At 46.3% G+C, this 20157-nt stretch overlaps 1 protein-coding gene across 2 annotated transcripts in view; it reads left to right on the top strand.

Annotated features, from left to right (window-relative positions):
• LOC134911670 (saccharopine dehydrogenase-like oxidoreductase) overlaps nucleotides 1-20157 on the top strand; it is a 54121-nt gene that overhangs the window by 8622 nt on the left and 25342 nt on the right. The window contains exon 1 of one of the 2 annotated variants that reach the window (XR_010176754.1): nucleotides 11158-11245. The exons of the other annotated variant lie outside the window; for it this stretch is intronic. The gene's annotated coding sequence lies outside the window, so the exon portion shown is untranslated. Of the gene's footprint in view, nucleotides 1-11157; nucleotides 11246-20157 lie in introns of those variants that run through there. 2 annotated transcript variants of the gene reach the window in all.

Below are 20157 nucleotides of genomic sequence, written 5' to 3'. Positions count from 1 at the left end.
TAACGCAGTAACACAGTGGCAAACAGTATCAATGACATAATATATAATGTTGCAAGCCGTGCAGCTAAGAAAAAACAATGTTCCCAAACATGTTATTTCCAAATAGCAACACACTATAAAAATAAGTCATATATATAATTAATTAGTTTCTTCGCGCACCATACAATAAATGTATTTCATAAATAGCAGTGAAGACCCAGCGACTCATTAAGCCCTTTCGGGGCCATGGTCCCCAATCTTTCTATCCACTGGGTCTCCCGCTGTAACAATGAGTTTCTCCTGTCACCTCCTCTGGACAACAAAGGGATTTGATCGATCATCCTATATTTAATTGCTGTAATATTATGCTTTGCCTGTGCAAAATGATGCGCTAATGACTGTTCACTTGTACCCTTAAGAATGCCAGCTTTTATAGCAGATCTATGGATCGCCATTCTCTTCTTGAACTGGCGCTCCGTTTTTCCCACATATTGTAGAGAGCAGGGACAGGTTATTACATAAATAACAAATTGACTAGAACATGCCTAATGAAAACCTTTCTACCTGAGAATGGATGGTTAAAGACAGCTCCAGTCTGTAAAAAAACACAAGTTGTGCAGTTGGGACATCAGAAGCACCCATTTTTAGGAGCCCCTAAAAAAGTGGATGTCTTACTCTTGCCCATGTCAGTAATATCTGTACGAACCACATAATTCCTTAAATTTTTACCCCTGCGGTAGCAAGGCATCAACTTAGAATTTGTGAAATTCAAATCAGGGTCAGTGTGTATAAAGGGCCATAACTATTTGGCTGTTTTAGTTATATGAGGACTCAAATGTGTGCAAGAATTAGCCCACACAAATGTCTTATCAGTATTTTTTACCTTTTTGCTGCTAAGAAGGAGATGGTCATCACATAAGGACAGTGCTTTTAATTTCGTGGCATTAAGATTTTTAGGACAATAGCCCCTTTCTAAGAATTTTTTATACATCAAATCAACCTGAACCAGGGCATCATCTCTGTTACTAGTAATACGTAGTACCCGTAAGAACTGACTATAGGGCAATGCATCTTTATGCGATTTAGGATGGGCAATCGATGCCATTAATAAATGGATTCCTGTCCGTAGGTTTAGTAAACAAGGACTTCTGTAATCCATCATCTTTCCTAGTATTTGTAACGTCTAATTAATTAACAGAACCTTTACTGAGCCGGTAAGTAATAAGCTTCAGTCCGGAGTGCAACTGACTCGTGTATGGAATATGAATGACTGATTGCCAAACAGTTAAATGCAGAGGGCACCCGGCAAGTTGCAAGTTTTGGGACTGACACAGAGTGCCGGATTTGGTGTTGAGATATATATATATATATATATATATATATAGAAATATATATATATATATATATATGTGTGTATATATATATATATATATATATGTATATACATACTGAAAAAAATGAACGGCGGCACTCAGGAGGCAGGTAAGTGGTGAAGCAAAAGGGTGCTTTATCTACGTTCCGGGGTACATAGCCCCATCATCAGTACACACAAAGTGAATAGTGAAACAGTGAAAACTTAAATACTTTACCCAGCACGTCTCCAGTCGTCCTCTCAGCGCCGCCGCTCAGCTTCTGGGGTCTGGACTTCCGGTCCCGGGTTCAGTCACATGACCGGATGCCTGCTCTTCTTCCTGGAGCCGGGAGCCGCGGGCTGCGGTGTTTCCGGGGGGTGCGGTCTGGGTGCAGGAAGACGCCAGCAGGAACGAGAGGGTGGTCTTATCCACACATTTTAAAAGGTAAGACTTGCTTATGTGAGGTTTGGTTGTTGTCTTTCACCGTTTTTCACAGCATAGCACCTTGAAATAAACGCCTGTGAGGCGTTGAAACGTTGGTGTTTCACTATGCCTGTCATTGTTTATTGAAAACATTTTTTATGTGATTTAATACACGCCTTGTATGGCTGAACTAAGCCGAGGAGTGCCGCATGGTTCTTCAAGCTGAGGGGAGAGGAGTTGCAATCCACCCCAGAGAGCCGTTGTTGGTATATATATATATATATATATATACACACACACACCATATCAACGTTTCAATGCAGAGGCATTTTCATCAGGACCTGTTTTTTTTCCTGAGTGCTGCCACATGGAGATTGTCTATTGTTACTTGTGCGTGTGTGTGTGTGATTTAGACCCATCCTACACCAGTTCCCCTAAGCCCCAGATGGCACGGACTATATTGCATAATATATATATATATATATATATATATATATTCATTCACACATTACTGTTTAGGCAAGTCAGTCACATGAAGGACGATCAGCGCTGAGATGCGAGGCACTGACCGTGTTTGTCCTTCTGGCTGTGGATTGTCGAAGTCAAAAATATTACATAAAAAGAACATACAAACTACACACATTATCAGTCGCTATACTTGCAAATACGCGCAGCGAGCACAGCAATATATGGTAACACACGCATTTACACGGACATGCCACAGAAATGGATTCGACACTTATTTCATACAGTACATAATTATAATAATATCAAACGCCAGACATCATAATGATTTAACATTATATAATGAAGTATTGTCATGTATGTGTATTATTTGAACGAAGCAAGATAGACCTATCATATTTACTATAAAAGCAACCAGATTAAAGTGTAGATTCATTTGATACTTGTAATTAAGTTGTAGGACATTGCAACAAATAGTTATGATTAAATGTATGAAAGGTAAAATCACTTTTATTAGAACAATAGATATTCCAAACAGGTAGTGGACAGGAAGCTCAGGCCAGCCCCTTTGGATGTCTTCAAAGCTGAACCTGTTGAACATATACAAATAGACTAGTGACTCATCATGAATGAGAAAGTCCCCTCCCCCAAAAACTAGATAACATATTACTGATCACACAGGAGGCAGTTGCTGTTTTGTCTCAGAGGATGATGGAGTTGCTTCTAGACCAGTTCCTGCATGATTTTACAGAGAGAGAGAGAGTGATATGGAGAGACAAATTTATATGAGAAAGATAATGGTATTGTATGCTGGCCTGTAACTGTATGTAACTGTATACAGTGGCGGAAGTCCCGGAGGCAATGGAGTCAGTTGCCGCCGGGCTCCAGCAGTAAAGAGGGCACCTTCTCCATTGCCTCTGGTTCACTTCAGTTACTGTGTGCCCATTCCCTAACAACCCGGCTGCCCGGCTCCCATCCTCGCACTCCGAGTCTCCGTCTCCTGCCTTGTGACCTCCAGGCTGTCTGGCTCTACCCCCGCACTCTGAGTCTCCGGCTCCCACCTCCTTGACCCTCAGATGCCCGGCTCCCGCCCCTGCCTCCTGATTCCCCTGCTACCCGCCTCTGCCTCCTAACCCCCTGGCTGCTCGGCTCCCGCCGCTGCCTCTTGATCCCCCGGCTGCCCGGCTTCCGCCACAGCCTCCCAATCGTCCGGCTCCCACCGCTGTCTCCTGATCGCCCGGCTCCTGCCGCTGCCTCCTGATCCCCGGCTGCCCGACTCCCGGCTGTCTGGCTCCCACCTCCTGACCCCCAGACTGCACAGATTTCGCCCAACACCCTGGCTGGTCAGCTACCGCACAAAGAGGCAGATCCAGCAGGGGAAGCGATAAGGAGCAACTGGTGAGGTGAGAAGAGAGGGGACTGACAGGGGAGAGAGAGTGCCAGGGCAGGGACAGAGAGAGAGAGTATATATGTGGCTGTGTATATATGAGTGTGTATTGTATATGTATATATGCAGGTGTGTGTGTGTGTGTTTGTGTGTTTTATACATGGCTGCGTGTGTGTAGATATATGTGGTTGTGTGTGTGTGTTTATGTATGTATATATATATGGCTGTGTGTATACTGTATATGTGGTTGTGTGTGTGTGTAATGTACCTGTAACAGAAATACATAAATTACCTATTAAGGTAAAAGATAATAGGGCAGAAAGATTAGATACTGCAGAGCATATGGGTGGACACACAGATAGTAGTGGAGCTGGGGTAAGTAGAGCCTGGATATACAGTATGGTTCAGGGGTGGGAATCTTGAATGAAAATAAGAGTTTTACGGGTACTTTTAAAGGATAGGAGGCTGGGAGAGCTTTCTAGAGGTTGGGAGTGGGAAGAGGTTATTAGGGGGTGGTGAAGAAGCGGTCATTGGTGGACTGGACCGAGGCAGTGAAAGTGCGGGTGAGGGGGGCACCATCGTCTATTTCGCCTCCGGGCGTTTGGTATGAACTTACGCCCCTGACTGTATATATTAACTGCTTACTATGTGAGTTGTAACCATGTAATTATGTGTATACTATAAATTGTAATATATTGAATCCATATCCTTTTAATAACATATATATACATCAATGAGCTTTGGAACTCAAATAATGTGTGGGTGTATTGTTTTCTCTAATGGGATGCAGTGTTTTGCTATGTATAGCGCACATTCATGGCACATGGTAATAAGAGGTGCAGGCGTTTACAATATATATTAGAGCGGGCATTTTAAATATTTTTAAGGAAACAATTTGGCATTCACAGGATCTGTTTGAGAGAGGACAGCAGATGTTACCCTTGCAGATGCACTACTGCATGTGTAGTGGCGGCCGGACTTGGACGCCCCGTCGTAACTGCTGGTCACTGCAAGCTGGGAGAGGGGGCAGATCAGCTTGTGGTTGGGAAAGCCTTGCCGCCCAGCTGAAGGTACCACCCTGGCAGGGACAAATGCAGGATTTCCTGGGGGGGTTTCTATATATATATATATATATATATATATCTATCCATATATCCACTCGGAGACTTGTAGATCTGTGAAAGAAATCAGCATTTCATTATCAATGATTCGGGGACTGTATCTTCAGGATACACTGCAAATGTTAATAATTAAACACTGATTACTGCAGTGACTTACAAGACTCTGATATATATATATATATATATATATATATATATAGTGATGCAGTCAGGCGGCATATATATATTCCAATATATATATTCCAAGGAAGGCAGCGGCAACACATACATATAGTATACATACATACAAACATATATATAGTGCACACATACCTGGGGATACAGAGGGGAGTCACTGCCAGCTAATTGTGACTTGTGAGGAGATAAGAGAGCTGCTGCTGTTGCTATGCATGCGCAGCAGCTACCACTCTCTCCCGGCTGGCTTGACTGCCAAGAGTTCCTATTGTGGTCGCGGTCGCGGCTTTTTCCCAGTCATCGGGTCGGGGGGAGGAAGGGGTGGAACGAGTGCCAAGGCAGGAGAGGGAGGCGGTACAGGACTCAAACATGCGGCTCCACTACAGCCCCCACACGGCAGATCCGACCCAGGGTGAGCATGGAGCAGGTGTCTCACATTCCTCCCGGCAGGCGCAACACACATCCTCCTGGCTGTCATTCACTATTTCATCCCTCTCAGCGTTGCCGCTCCTCAAGTGACGCCGCACATAGGCAGCTGCCTAAAGCTGCCTAGTGGGGGAGCAGGCTCTGACTGCGAGTAAGGGAGGGATGGGTAATGCTTCTCCGCCTGGAAGCAGCTAAGCTGCTATCCTCCCTTTGGCAGTGGCTCTCCCGGAGGGTTACGGTTGTTAGGTCGACACAACTTAGGTCGACACTCATTAGGTCGACCACTGAAGGTTGACAATGCCATTAGGTCGACATGCATTAGGTCAACATGTACTAGGTCAAAAGGTCGACATGAGTTTTTCACTTTTTTTTCTTCATTTTTTGGATTTTTTCATACTTAATGATCCACGTGGACTACGACTGGAACGGTAATCCATGCGAGCCATGCGAGAGGACATGGTGCACTAATTTGGGTTCCTTGTCACTTTATGGAGAAAACAACACTAAAAACAGTCAAAAACTTCATGTCGACCTTTTGACCTGTCAACCTTGTACATGTCGACCTAACGCCCATGACGACCTAATGCATGTCGAACTAATGGCAATGTCGACCTTCAGTGGTTAACCTAATGAGTGTCAACCTAAGTTGGGTCGACCCAACAACCCATACCCCTCCCGGAGACTCGCACTGCAGCCAAGCAGCCAGTCCCTATTGTTAGCGCTGGTGTCCCAACGCGCCGCATTACAGGGAAGTAGACACACTAAATAAACTACAGCTCCCAGTAGCCCTTAGCGCCGGAATGCTCCAGCGCTAAGGGCTGCTGGGAGCTGTAGTTTATTTAGTGCGTCTACTTCCCTGTAATGTGGCGCGTTGGGACACCAACGCTAACAATAGTGACTGGCTGGCAGAACTGACTGACTCGCTGAATCAATGTAAAAGGTGATAATGCTGTGCAGTGGCACTGCACACCCACTGCACTGGACAGCACTGTCACCTTTTAGAATTAATTTAGCATCCAGACATTACCCTCCACGATATCACCCACTCCATCCGTTATATTAGCCTTCTCGGGGCTTCCAAGCCGGAAGGCCAGGTGCTGTGTTGCAGAGTCAGGGCCTCTGGGTATCTGGGCGCGGCTGTGGCGGGGAGGCACTTCTGTGACATCACGCGCACAGGAGGCTCCAGGCAGTGGCGTAACTAGAAATTTTTCTCCCCCAAGCCAAAAAATCCTTCGGCGCCCCCCCCCCCCCCCATACCCCCCGTAATTGGCACTAGCAAAGGTAGAAAAATGCGCGCGCCTGCGGCGCGCGCCGGCAAAAGAGGGGTGTGGCTTTGTCGAAATGGGCGTGGCTTTGCGTGGAGGGCGTGGCATTGCAGGAAAAGACTACCTTATACCCCAGTTTTGCAACCTGCACGCCCAGACGTTGGCCACCACAGGAAAGAAAAATAATCCTGATTCATGCCCCTTACATTATTTGTCATTTTTCCTCCTTATAGTAATGCCCAGTATACATTATTCCAAGTGCCTGCTCCCTGCTTCTCCCCCCCCCATGTTGGAGGGACACGGAGCGCATCGCGCGTCTCTCCTGCGTCCCTCCTGGCTCTCCCCCCGGCTGGTCTAATAAAAGCAGGGAGGGAGAGGAGACCGCAGATTGACATGCGGACGCTCGTCCGCATGTCAATCTGTTCTAAGTCAGTGGCGCCCCTGCAGCCCCTCGCCCCCAAGCCACCGCGCGGGGGCAGTAGTTACGCCACTGGCTCCAGGGCTCAGAAAGTATGCGGCGCTGGGAGGGCTATGAAAGCCTTCCGCTGCGCCGCTTTTATACACATCTATGCCGGTGGCTGCAGCAGCTTTTGTTCCACCTGCGCCGCGGCGGCTATAGAGTGGGATTGTTGATGTCAGAGGGGGCAGGCAGACTGGCAGCAGGTCATAGGACGCTGCAGTAAAAGGATTTCCCCCCCCCTATCTACAGCGCAGAGACTTGCTGCAGATGCAGTGGCATACCCTCCAACTGTACCTTTTTGGCAGGTACAGTACCTTTTTTTATGTTCTGTACCGATTACTGGCTCTGACAAACTTCAATTGAAAGAATAGGAAAAGGGGCGTGGCCACATCCCTTTACCAGTGGCCTTGCCCCCTTTTCAAATTTGTAGCGATTTTTATGTGTAAATTGTTGGAGGGTATGTTGTTGCAGATGCAGTGGGCCTATTTTGGGGTGTGGGGCTGGAGCTGCAGCTCCATCAGCCCCATTGTTAATCCTGCTCTGGGAACACACAGCAGCCAAAAGGCAGAGCCTTCCATTGGATGTAACCTATGTGGGACGGCGTTTCTCACCAAATCAGCAGTGGACTCGGTGTGATAGACCTGCTGCTAACCCAATGAGAGCTCCCTATCCCATACCTCCCAACTGTCCCGATTTTCGCGGGACAGTCCCGTTTTTTGGGGACTGTCCCGCTGTCCCACCCGCGGGCCGCAGTGTCCCGCGGTGGGGAGGGGGGGGGGGGGGCAGTTGGGAGCCTCTGTGTCTCGCTGCCCTGGTGAAGGAAGGGGGGGGGGGGGCATGGTGATGGGGCGTCGATGTTTTCGGACCATTCCGTCATGCAGCCGCTGTGACCCAAAAGATGGCGGCCTGGCGACTGCCTTCACAGCTAGACTGCAGAGGCAGGGGGCTACCCTTAAAATGCGAGCACATCTCTGTATAGCAATGCGCTTGCTTATCAGCGGGGGAGCGGACCTGGTATGTGGGGCGGCCTTGCCCTGTGCTGGGCGGCCCCCCCTCATGCTAGAGAAAGCAGTTGTAGTTTTGCTATTTTTAGCAAAACTACTACTGATGCTGAATTAGGCCCAAAATCCATAGCTATGCCAACAGTCATGGATGCTGCATACACACGCACCCGCTAGCGGCCTAAACATTATTGCAAATACTACGGGTAGCGGGAGCACTGCTTCCCACTACTCCTGATTATTCCCCAACGCCGGCTCCCCCTTACTGCTCTGGGCAGTAGGAGAATCGCTCTCCCACTGCCTGTGTCAAGTGTCGTCTGTCTATAGCCAGAAGTGCCGCACTGTTTTGAATATGCTATGAATATAGTTTGTGAGGGCACCGGACACAGTTTTTCTGTTCAACGGAGTGTCGAACCATATGCTATATATATATATATATATATATATATATATATATATATATAAAAAATGTGTGTGTGTGTGTGTGTGTGTGTGTATAATATACACCTAGTATCATAATATGTATACACCCAGTGCAATGTCACAGAGATCCTATTGCCTGCTTAACCCCCCTGCCCAAGTATTTCCTATCCCTACCCGCCTCCATTCCCCTAGTACTGTCCAAACTTCTATCTACCCTTACCCCCTTAAAACCCCCAGTACTGCCTGCCCTCACACCCCATAATATGTGATAGGACACAGAAATAGTTGAGTGAGGAGTCCCTGGGACCCACAATTTTTTTGCTGTGCACGATCACTGCAACACCCATTAGCACATTAATCCACCCACCCTATCAGCTGACATAACGCTCCCCTCACACAGCAGCACCCATACTTCGCTCACACAGCATCCACACTACGCTCACACAGCAGCACCCATACTACGTAACACAGCACCCATACTACACTCAAATGCACCCATACTACACTCACACAGCACCACCCATACTTCGCTCAAACAGCATCCACACTACGCTCACACAGCAGCACCCATACTACGCTCACACAGCATCCACACTACGCTCACACAGCAGCACCCATACTACACTCAAACTGCACCCATGCTACGCTCACACAGCAGCACCCATACTTCGCTCACACAGCAGCGCTCATACTACACTCACACAGCAGCACCCATACTATGCTCACACAGCATCCACACTATGCTCACACAGCAGCACCCATACTACACTCAAACTGCACCCATACTACGCTTACACAGCAGCACCCATACTACGCTCAAACAGCATCCACACTACACTCACACAGCAGCACCCATACTACACTCAAACTGCACCCATAGTACGCTCACACAGCAGCACCCATACTACGTCACACAGCACCCATACTACACTCAAACTGCACCCATACTACACTCACACAGCAGCACCCATACTATGCTCACACAGCAGCACCCATACTTCGCTCAAACAGCATCCACACTACGCTCACACAGCAGCACCCATACTACGCTCACACAGCAGCACCCATACTACGTCACACAGCACCCATACTACAATCACACAGTAGCACCCATACTACACTCACACAGCAGCACCCATACTACGCTCACACACAGCACCCATACTACGCTCACACACAGCACCCATACTACGCTCACACAGCAGCACCCATACTATGCTCACACAGCAGCACCCATACTATGCTCACACAGCAGCACCCATACTATGCTCACACAGCAGCACCCATACTACGTCACACAGCAGCACCCATACTACGTCACACAGCACCCATACTACACTCAAACTGCACCCATACTACACTCACACAGCACCCATACTATGTCACACAGCACCCATACTACTCAAACTGCACCCATACTACGCTCACACAGCAGCACCCATACTACGCTCACACAGCAGCACCCATACTATGCTCACACAGTATCCACACTACGCTCACACAGCAGCACCCATACTACGTAACACAGCACCCATACTACACTCAAACTGCACCCATACTACGCTCACACAGAAGCACCCATACTATGCTCAAATAGTATCCACACTATGCTCACACAGCAGCACCTATACTATGTCACACAGCACCCATACTACTCAAACTGCACCCATACTTAGTGTTCACTCTAGGATTTTTTTAGGGCAGGGTGCTGAGCATTGAAGAGGGCACATTTTTATTTTGAAGGGCATGTTTTTGATGTGACGCTTTGCGCACAAAGCATAGCGCATATGTTTATAGTTTTTGTACATACAATTTGCCCTTAGTAAATCATATACCCATGCATACATATAAGACACCTAACATCTGTACTGAGAAACATACTGTATATGTCCAGTCTTCTATGTGTTATAAAACAGAAAAGTTAAACAATGGGTTAAAATAGATAGGAAAATAAGTCTGTTCTACTAGGGAAATACTGTAAGCAGTACATGCTCACTGCTTACCCTGTTCTTTCCCTCTTTATCAGAGTGCTGTGTTATTTACAGTGCCTCCTCTGCCATTCAGTTTGCTAAAGGATATAAATTGTGTTGCAATTTCAGAGGTAGGCAAGGAGTAGATGACAGCATTGTAACATGCACTCTGACTGTTGCATTCTGTATACAAGGGGGCGATTTATGGCCCTGCAGGGTGCACTGAAAAAGGGCAGGGTGCTTTTTCACATTTCAAAAACGGGCAGGGTGCAGCACCCTGCTGAAACAGCCTAGAAGGAACACTAATACTACGCTCACACAGCAGCACCCATACTACGCTCACACAGCAGCACCCATACTACGCTCACACAGCACCCATACTATGTCACACAGCACCCATACTACACTCGAACTGCACCCATAGTACGCTCACACAGCCCAAATTAGCCCCCACCATCCCCCACAGCACTCAGAAATCCAACAATTTATACATCCCACATTCACCCCCATACAGACACATACACACATCAGAACCCCCATACAGACACATAAACACATCAGAAATCGATTCTGCTCATCATGGACACGTAGAGCCACTATAGAAGTTACCTGGCATCCTGCAGCAACATCAGCAGCAACTACATGCTCGTGTAGTTACAGTCTGGGGGCGGAGCTTGTGTGTGTCAGGCTCAGTCAGGACCCGGAGTGAGGAGAGAGTGGACGCTGGAGGAGAGGGGAGGGGTGGCCAGTGCACTGCCAGCACGGGTCTGTGGCTGCTGCCTGCTGATCTCACTGACAGGTGAGGGTGTCAGGCTTTAGGAGGCGGGGCCTGGGAGGAGGGGGTGTGGACGCAGCCGTGGACCAGGCATTTTCATGTCAGGGGATGGGGGTGCGTGTGAGTGTGCGGCTCGTTTTGGTGTCACCCTATTGACGGGTAACACCCGGGTGCGGACTGCACCCCCCGCACCCACCTCATGACGCCACTGCTCTGCGCATGCGCACAGCGTCTATTCACTGGATTCAGAGGGAGAGGGGGCATGCCAGCAGCTCACAGAGCGCTGGGCATGCCCACTCAGTGACGAAAACGGGGGCATGGCTCGCGACCGCGGGTCCTCCCACGAAGCCACGCCCCTTTTCTTAGGTCACGCCCTCTTTAGGTAACTGTAAATTTGGGAGGTATGCTATCCACACAGTCACAGAGTGACATACAGTATCTGGGCTATTATATAGGAGATAATATTGTGAAAGATCCTGATTTCCTACATGCTGACTCTCCTTTTTTTTTGTACTGAAATAAATAAAAGAAGTTTTTCATTACAGATCATTCAAGGCAATGTAAACTTATATGAAGACAATAGCATATTAACACTTTATCTGTAATCATAATAGCATACTTCCCAACATTCTGTGGGCTCAAAGAGGGACTCCTGCGTGCGCGTAGCGCGCGACCGAAAAGAGGGCGTGACCTAACCAAAAGGGGCGTGGTCTCGCGGCACTGCCGCGATCGTGTCATGCCCCCGTTTTTCATCACTAAAGGGGGCATGACCAGCGCTCTGTGAGACGCTGGCATGCCCCCTCTCCCTATCTTCACTGAATAGACGCTGTGCGCATGCGCACAGCTTCTAAACATCGCTGCTCTGCTAAGCAGAGCAGCGATGACAGGAGCCTCCCAACCTCCCCTTCCACACCGCGGGACACTGCGGCCCACGGGTGGGACAGCCCCAAAAAAATGGGACTGTCCCGCGAAAATTGGGACAGTTGGGAGGTATGTAATAGGGAAAACAATAAAGGAAAAAAAACTGGAAAAAAGGAGAAGTAATGCCAAATATAAACTCAAGAGAGTCTAGACTCATCTCTTTAATATTGCATCTTTTGTCAATTTTGTTAACCCTCTCCTATGGCAAAGCCTCCATTCCATTCTCCCCTATTATCCAGCATTAACATTTTTCAAAACCTACTTATCCACCTGTTCCTATCACTTCATGTCCTACTCTTTTTCCCCTATGTAGGCGTCCCCCCATGCCAGTGTTTCCCGACCTTGGTCCTAAAAGCACACTAACAGTCCAGGTTTTACTGATATCCAGGCTTGAGCACAGATTGTTAAATCAAAATAACTGAGGTACTAATTTAGTCACCTGTGCTCAAGTATGGATAGCCTTAAAACCTGGACTGTTAAGTAGTGATGAGCGGATTCGGTTTTACTCGGTTTTACTCGGTTCTCAAAACGGCATCTTATTGGCTATCCAAAACACGTGACATCCGTGAGCCAATAAGATGCCGTTTTGAGAACCGAGTAAAACCGAATCCGCTCATCACTACTGTTAAGGTGTGTACACACTGGCCAATATATATTGTGAGTTCGTCTGCCAGTGTGTATGAACAATATGTCTGTGAACGCCGTCATTCTGACATATCGCTTCAGCCCTGCAGCACAACCGATGACCAATATATCTGCCTATATATTGGTACATTGCTGTGTGTCAACACACTGCCGGGTCCGTCCATAGATATATCTGCAGATCAATTGATCTGCAGATATATCGAGCGGTGTGCACCCAGCGTTACTGTACCTTGAGGACTGTGGTTGGGAACTCCTGCCCTATGCTTTGACTTTGTCTTCTCAACCTACATCTCTTCAGTCAGTATACAGTATTATCATTTGCTTTCTCCTCTAGTATCACCTATATGCCAACGACACCCAAATTATCTTATTGTCCTTTGACTTTTGTCCTTTTTTCTTTAACTGCTGCTTACTGTACAATGCTTCACTCCTCCTCCTCCTAATACTCTGTGTTTCTCATATCTGTTGTCTCTGTGCCATTCTTAATTTTGCCATTTAATTCTCAATCCTGTATTCTCCCCTTAGTTCAGTCCTAACCTTGGTAGCAGATAATTGTCAATCATCATTATTATTATTATTATTGCTACATTTTATTTATAAGGCACCACAAGTGTTTCGCAGCTCCGTACAATGGACAGTACAGGGAGACAAAACTTAGCATTACAGTAAATAAATAACAAAAATAGAGTACAGGTAACAAAGAGCACCACAATTCTCAAAACATAGTACAGCTGAGATGTACTGTAAGTAGCGAGGGAGTAATCATCATACTACTTGGGGCTGGCGGCCATAGATAGAGATAAGCCTTTACCAGCAGGAGAAAAAGCAGGTAAAGATGGTCGCTGAGTAGGAGAGAGCTGTGAGTGAAATGTGTCGAGAAGAGGGCTTTGACAATAAGAGGAAAGAGGGCCCTGCTCTGAAGAGCTAACAATCTAGTGGGAAGGGGCGACAGACAGATGACATGAGGTGCAAGCAAGTGGGAGGTAGCCTGATGGCAGTGTGTTAGCAAAGCAGTGATGTTCAAGGCATGAGGAAGGGGGATGGAGGAGCAGCCTCAGGACTAGGTTATGCATCGGAAGGGTATGCTTTGATGAATAGGTGGGTTTTCAGTGCCTGTTTGAAGCTTTGCAAGGTCGGAAAGAGTCTAATGGAGCGCGTTCCACTGAAGGGGTGCAGCACGGGCAAAATCTTGAACTCGTGCATGGGAAGTAGTGACCAGGGCAGAGGAGAGGTGACGGTCATTGGCCGACCATAGTGTGCGGGAGGGAGTATGAAGAGAGAGGAGGTTGGAGATGTAGGGAGCAGTGGAATTAGAGATGGCCTTGTATATGAGGGTGAGTTTGAAGAGGATTCTGTAGGGGAATGGGAGCTAGTGTAGATTTTGTCGAAGGGGAGTGGCAGATAAGCCTTGCTGCGGAGTTGATGACAGATTGGAGGGGAGCAAGATGGGAGCAAGTGAGGCCAGTGAGGAGAACATTGCAGTAGTCAATTCGTGTGATGACCGGTGAGTGGATGATAAGTTTAGTTGCACTCTGGGAGAGAAATGGCCTGATGCGAGCAGTGTTGCGTAGCTAGAGCAGACAGGATTGTTCCAGAGCTTGGATGTGGGGTGCAAAAGAGAGAGAGGAGTCAAGAATGATGCCCAGGCAGCGGAGTTGGGGAACGGGGGACATGATGGTGTTGTCAACAGTGATAGAGATATTGGTAGGGGGTGTTGCTCTGGCTGGGGGAAAGATAATGAGTTCAGTTTTGTCCATGTTCAGCTTCAGAGAGTGCTCAGACATCTAGGAGGAGATGGCAAAGATGCAGTTGGAAACCTGAGAAAGGTCAGAGGGGGACAGATCAGGAGAGGAGAGGTAGAGATGTGTGTCATCAGCATAGAGGTGATATTGAGGGCCAAAGGAGTTAATGAGTGCACCCAGGGAAGAAGTGTACAGGGAGAAGAGAAGGGGGCCTAGGACAGAACCCTGAGAACACCAACAGGAAGGATGGAAGGGTGTGAGGTGGTGCTGGAGGCAGACACAGAGATGGAGCGGTTAGTGAGGTAAGAGGTAAACCAGTCAAGGACAGTGCTAGAAAGGCCAATGTTTTTGAGTAAGAGAGGATGATCCATGGTGTCAAATGCAGCAGAGGGGTCCAGGAGGAAAGAGAAGTGGCCCCTGGATATGGCCAAAAGCAGGTCATTGGTGACTTTCACCAGGGCAGTCTCGGTGGAGTGGAGTGGGCAAATGCCAGATTGTAGTTGATCAAGGATGGAGTTGTCAGAGAGGTAGCTTGTGAGATGGCTGTAGACCAGTCGTTCAAGTATTTTGGAGGCAAATGGGAGAAGGGAGATGGGGTGGTAGCTAGTGAGTGATGAAGGGTCGAAGTTGTTGTTTTTTTGAGAATAGGTGAGACCAGAGCATTTGAATGGTGAGGGAAAGATGCCAGTAGAGAGTGATAGGTTAAAGAGGTGAGCAAGGTAGGAGCAGGCAGCGGGGGAGAGGGAGCGGAGAAGATTGGAGGGGAAAGGGTCCAGGGGTCAGGTTGAGGGGGGATAAGATGAGGGAGTGGACTTCCTTGTCTGAGATGGGATGGAAGGAATACAGGGTGGGATAGATGGAGGGGAAGGATGATGGGGGCAGAGGGGTGATGGGAGGAGATGTTCATGTTGGATATCTTCAATTTTGGAGATGAAGAAGGAGGCAAAGTCAGTGGCAGTGAGGGAGGATGGGAGGAGAAGGGCGGCGAAGGAGAGTGTTGAAAGTTAGAAAGAGACGGCATGGACTGGAGGACTGAGAAGAGATGAGTACTTGGAAAAAGGATTGCTTGGCAAGAGAAAGAGCAGAGCTGTAGGAGGAGAGACTAAACTTGAAATGGAGGAAGTCCACCAGAGAATGAGATTTCCTCCAGGAGCGTTCTGCAGAGCATAACATTTTTTGTAAGAATCATGTTAGTTTGATGTGCCAGGGTTGGGTTTTGGAGTGGTGAAGGGAGACAGTGGAGAGGGGGGCCACAGAGTCCAGAGCTGCATTAAGGGAAGAGTTATAGAAGGAGGTTGCGTGGTTGGGACAAGTCATAGTGGAAAGAGGAGAGAGGAAAGTGTCGAGGGAGGACAGGATAGTGGGGTCGAGAGACCCGAGATTGCATCTGGTGATGGTGGGTCTGGGCTTGGAGAGGAGAAGGGAAAGAAAGCAGAGGGTGGAAGAAAGCAGATGGTGGTCAGAGAGAGGGAAGGAAGAGTATGAGAATTCAGAGAGATCACATCGGTGGGTAAAGACAAGGTCAAGGGAGTGGCCGAGATTGTGAGTAGGGGTGGAGGTCCATTGAGAAAGTCTAAAGGAGGTGGAAAGGGCAGCAAGAAGATTAGTGGAAGCCGCATTAGTGATGTCAATAGGGATGGTAAAGTCACCGAGGATGATAGAGGGGAGGTCGGAGGAGAGAAAGTGGGGAAGCCAGGCAGCAAAGTTGTCAAGGAAAGGTTAACAGCGGCCAGGGGGTCAGTAGATCACTGCCACATGGAAGTGAATGGGGTCTTCATGGAAGACTGGAGGTGAATCATGCCTGCCAAACTCACATCTCAACCCTCTTCAGTCTACACAACCACTGCCTGCCTAATTTTCCTTTTCTCTAGTCTGCGCTATACCAGCACACTCTACCGGTCAGTCGACTGGCTCCCTGTGCCATACAGAATTAAGTTTAAACTCCTCCTATTCGCCTGCACAGACCTAAACAATTCTTGTCTTGCCTAAAGGTGCGTACAGACTAGGTGATATTTTAAATGATATTGTTTGTAATATTGGGGGTAATTCCAAGTTGATCGCAGCAGGAATTTTGTTAGCAGTTGGGCAAAACCATGTGCACTGCAGGGGAGGCAGATTTAACATGTGCAGAGAGAGTTAGATTTGGGTGGGGTGTGTTCAATCTGCAATCTAATTTGCAGTGTAAAAATAAAGCAGCCAGTATTTACCCTGCACAGAAATAAAATAACCCACCCAAATCTAACTCTTTCTGCACATGTTATATCTGCCTCCCCTGCAGTGCACATGGTTTTGCCCAACTGCTAACAAAATTCCTGCTGCGATCAACTTGGAATTACCCCCATTGTCCAGTGTGTATGCACTATATTGTTAACGATGCATGCTCCCGCAAGTTGTTAATGATATAGCCGTTGTCTGTGCATGCAGCTCAATTTGGATTATACTGTCCAAAACTGCATGTTCGGACCAGCCGCAGCGTGACGTCACTGAACGATATTTTGTAATCACTATATCGACCGTCCGGGAGTCAAGGGAAAACACTAGACAATATCGTCTAATGTGTACCCACCTTTTTAATCTACAGCCTCACACACTCCTCCCACCTACTTCATTCTGCCACCGACTACTTCCTCTCCTCCTCCCTGATCATATCCGCATCCGGGAATGCTCTTTCGTGCTCAATTAGACTTTCATCTAGCCTTAAATATTGCATAACTCATCTCTTTATTCAAGTTCACAACTTTTCCTCCTAAATCTCAAGGATGTGCACTCCCTGACTCTGTTCCCCTCTCCCTCTGTGTGTCCAACCACTGGAGCATATTCAGTGGGCGCAAGATTTTTTGCACCAATATTAACACTGAAATCGCAACCAATATTTAGTTATTAGTTAATTTTCTACTGGAAGACCCTGTTTGAAATGCAATTAAAAGTCATCCTGTACCCCAAAAAGATAAAAAATAAAAATATTGGCTAACACAATAAAAAAATTTTTTGATGGCTTGGAAAATATTTAAAGCTTTTTAAAATATATTAAATTGTCTGTTTTGTGCATTTAAAATAAATAAATAAAACCTTAAATTATAAAATGAAAACTTTTCATTTTATGTATACATGAATAAAACAAAGAGTAATTTGGGCCAATTTAAATAAATAAAAAGCATTGTTTAAAATTGTTATATTTAGGGTGCATAAATTAACAAAAGTTCATATTGGATTGATTTGAGGCCATTTTTTTCTAAACAAGCAATAATTACATGTTATTATTGGACCTATTATGCTAATTGGAAATGTAGAATTGCCTAATTAGTCATTGAGAGAGTGTCCTAGGGATTCTGAAGAAAGTCACATAATTTTCAACATAAAATGGGGATTTGTGAGAAAAAAATCCTTGTTAAATCCTATTGAAATTAACGTGGCAAATTTCTCCCTGGCAATTGAATAGGAAATTCCTTGCGTCACGGGATTTTTTACATTTATGCCCACAATTGAATATGCGTTTTTAGCCTCTCTAGATTGTAAACTCTCTGTCAGGGCCTTCTCAATGTTTGTGGTCTCTATGTAGTTGTATGTATTTGTGAACTTGTCTATAACTATCCTATTTGGTCACCTTTGTACATTTATAATGTTGCTATACATTGTACACCCTGGCCAGTATACATACACCCTGGCCTATATACATTCAGCTCGCTACCCCTGGAGTCAGTGGCGTAAGTTTGTCCCAGTTGCCCGGAGGCAAGAAAAATATTGGTGCCCGCCTTATATATCATCCGTGAGCCAATAAGATGCCGTTTTGAGATCCGAGTAAAACCAAACCCGCTCATCTCTAATTCTAACTACAGTATATGAAGCTACTACAAAACCGTTGCAACTAGGCAGATCTATGTAGGGGTCCAACCACACTCACAGTCACTCACAATGCTGATTATTTCTCTGACAATTAATTTGCAAGTGTCATATCCAGGATTAGAACCCACAACCTTTTACACTGGAAGCATGCACCTTACTGATGGAGATATGTGCTCTTGCATAGGAAGTTTGAGAATTCTAACTATGTGAAGTTACTTGTAATCGCCGATGAAATAACTTCATATAGTTAGAATTGTCATGTTTCCTTTATATGAGCAAATAGCTTCATCAGTAAGTAACATAGTAACATAGTATCTGAGGTTGAAAAAAGACAATTGTCCATCGAGTTCAACCTATTTGTGGTCTCCTATGCATGATGATTTGACTAAAATTTCTGACTGATGCTGCTGTCAGCCATTGCATTTTATCCCTATTTATAGTAACTATAATGCATGACTATGCACCATACCCCTGGATATCCTTATCCAATAGAAATTTATCTAACCCATTCTTAAAGGTGTTGACAGATTCCGCCATTACAACTCCCTCGGGCAGGGAATGCCAAACACGTATTGTCCTTACCGTGAAAAAGCCTTTACGCCGTATTGTGCGGAATCTCCTCTCCTCTAACCTGAGCGAGTGTCCACGAGTCCTCTGTGTTGATCTAACCAAAAACAGGTCCCGCGCAAGCTCTGTGTATTGTCCCCTTATATATTTGTAGATGTTGATCATATCCCCTCTTAGTCTCCGCTTTTCCAATGTAAACATGCCTAGTCTTTCAAGCCTTTCCTTGTATTCCATCGTCTCCATGCCCTTAATTAGTTTGGTCGCCCTCCTCTGTACCTTTTCAAGCTCCAGGATATCCTTTTTGTAGTACGGTGCCCAGAATTGTACACAGTATTCAAGGTGTGGCCTCGCTAGTGATTTATATAACGGGAGTATAATACTCTCGTCCCTAGCATCAATACCCCGTTTTATGCATGCTAATATCTTATTAGCCTTCTTTGCTGCAGTCCTACTTTGGGTACTACTGCTTAGTTTGCTATCTATGAGGACACCTAAGTCCTTTTCCAGTACAGAATCCCCTAATTTTAACCCATTTAGTAGGTAGGTGTAATTTTTGTTCTTGTTACCACAGTGCATTACCTTACACTTGTCTGTGTTGAAGCGCATTCTCCATTTGGCTGCCCATGCTTCTAATTTAACTAAGTCGTTCTGAAGAGACTCGGCATCCTTCTCTGTATTAATAGCCTTACACAATTTGGTATCATCTGCAAAAATTGACACCATGCTCTCTAGACCTTCTGTTAGGTCGTTAATGAAAATATTGAACAATAGCGGTCCTAATACTGAGCCTTGCGGCACACCACTTAGCACTTCAGTCCAAGTTGAAAAAGATCCATTAACCACAACGCGCTGCTTCCTAATATCTAACCAGTTTTTGACCCAAGTGCATATTGTGCTTCCTAGCCCTGATTCTTGTAGCTTGTAGATAAGTCTCATGTGTGGTACAGTATTGAACGCTTTGGCAAAGTCTAAAAAGATTACATCCACGTCTTTACCCTGATCTAGGTTTGCACTTACTGTTTCATAAAAGCCAAGTAAGTTGGTTTGACAGGATCTGTCCTTCATAAACCCATGTTGATTCCTTTTAATGACCTTATTGGTTTCAATGAACTTCTGAATACTATCTCTTAGAATACCTTCCAATACTTTCCCCACTATAGATGTAAGACTAACTGGTCTATAATTACCTGGTTCAGCTTTACTTCCCTTTTTGAATAT

This window comes from Pseudophryne corroboree, chromosome 4 (assembly GCF_028390025.1).
Source record: "Pseudophryne corroboree isolate aPseCor3 chromosome 4, aPseCor3.hap2, whole genome shotgun sequence".
NCBI lineage: Eukaryota > Metazoa > Chordata > Amphibia > Anura > Myobatrachidae > Pseudophryne > Pseudophryne corroboree.
This window is presented reverse-complemented; position numbering and strand designations above follow the sequence as displayed.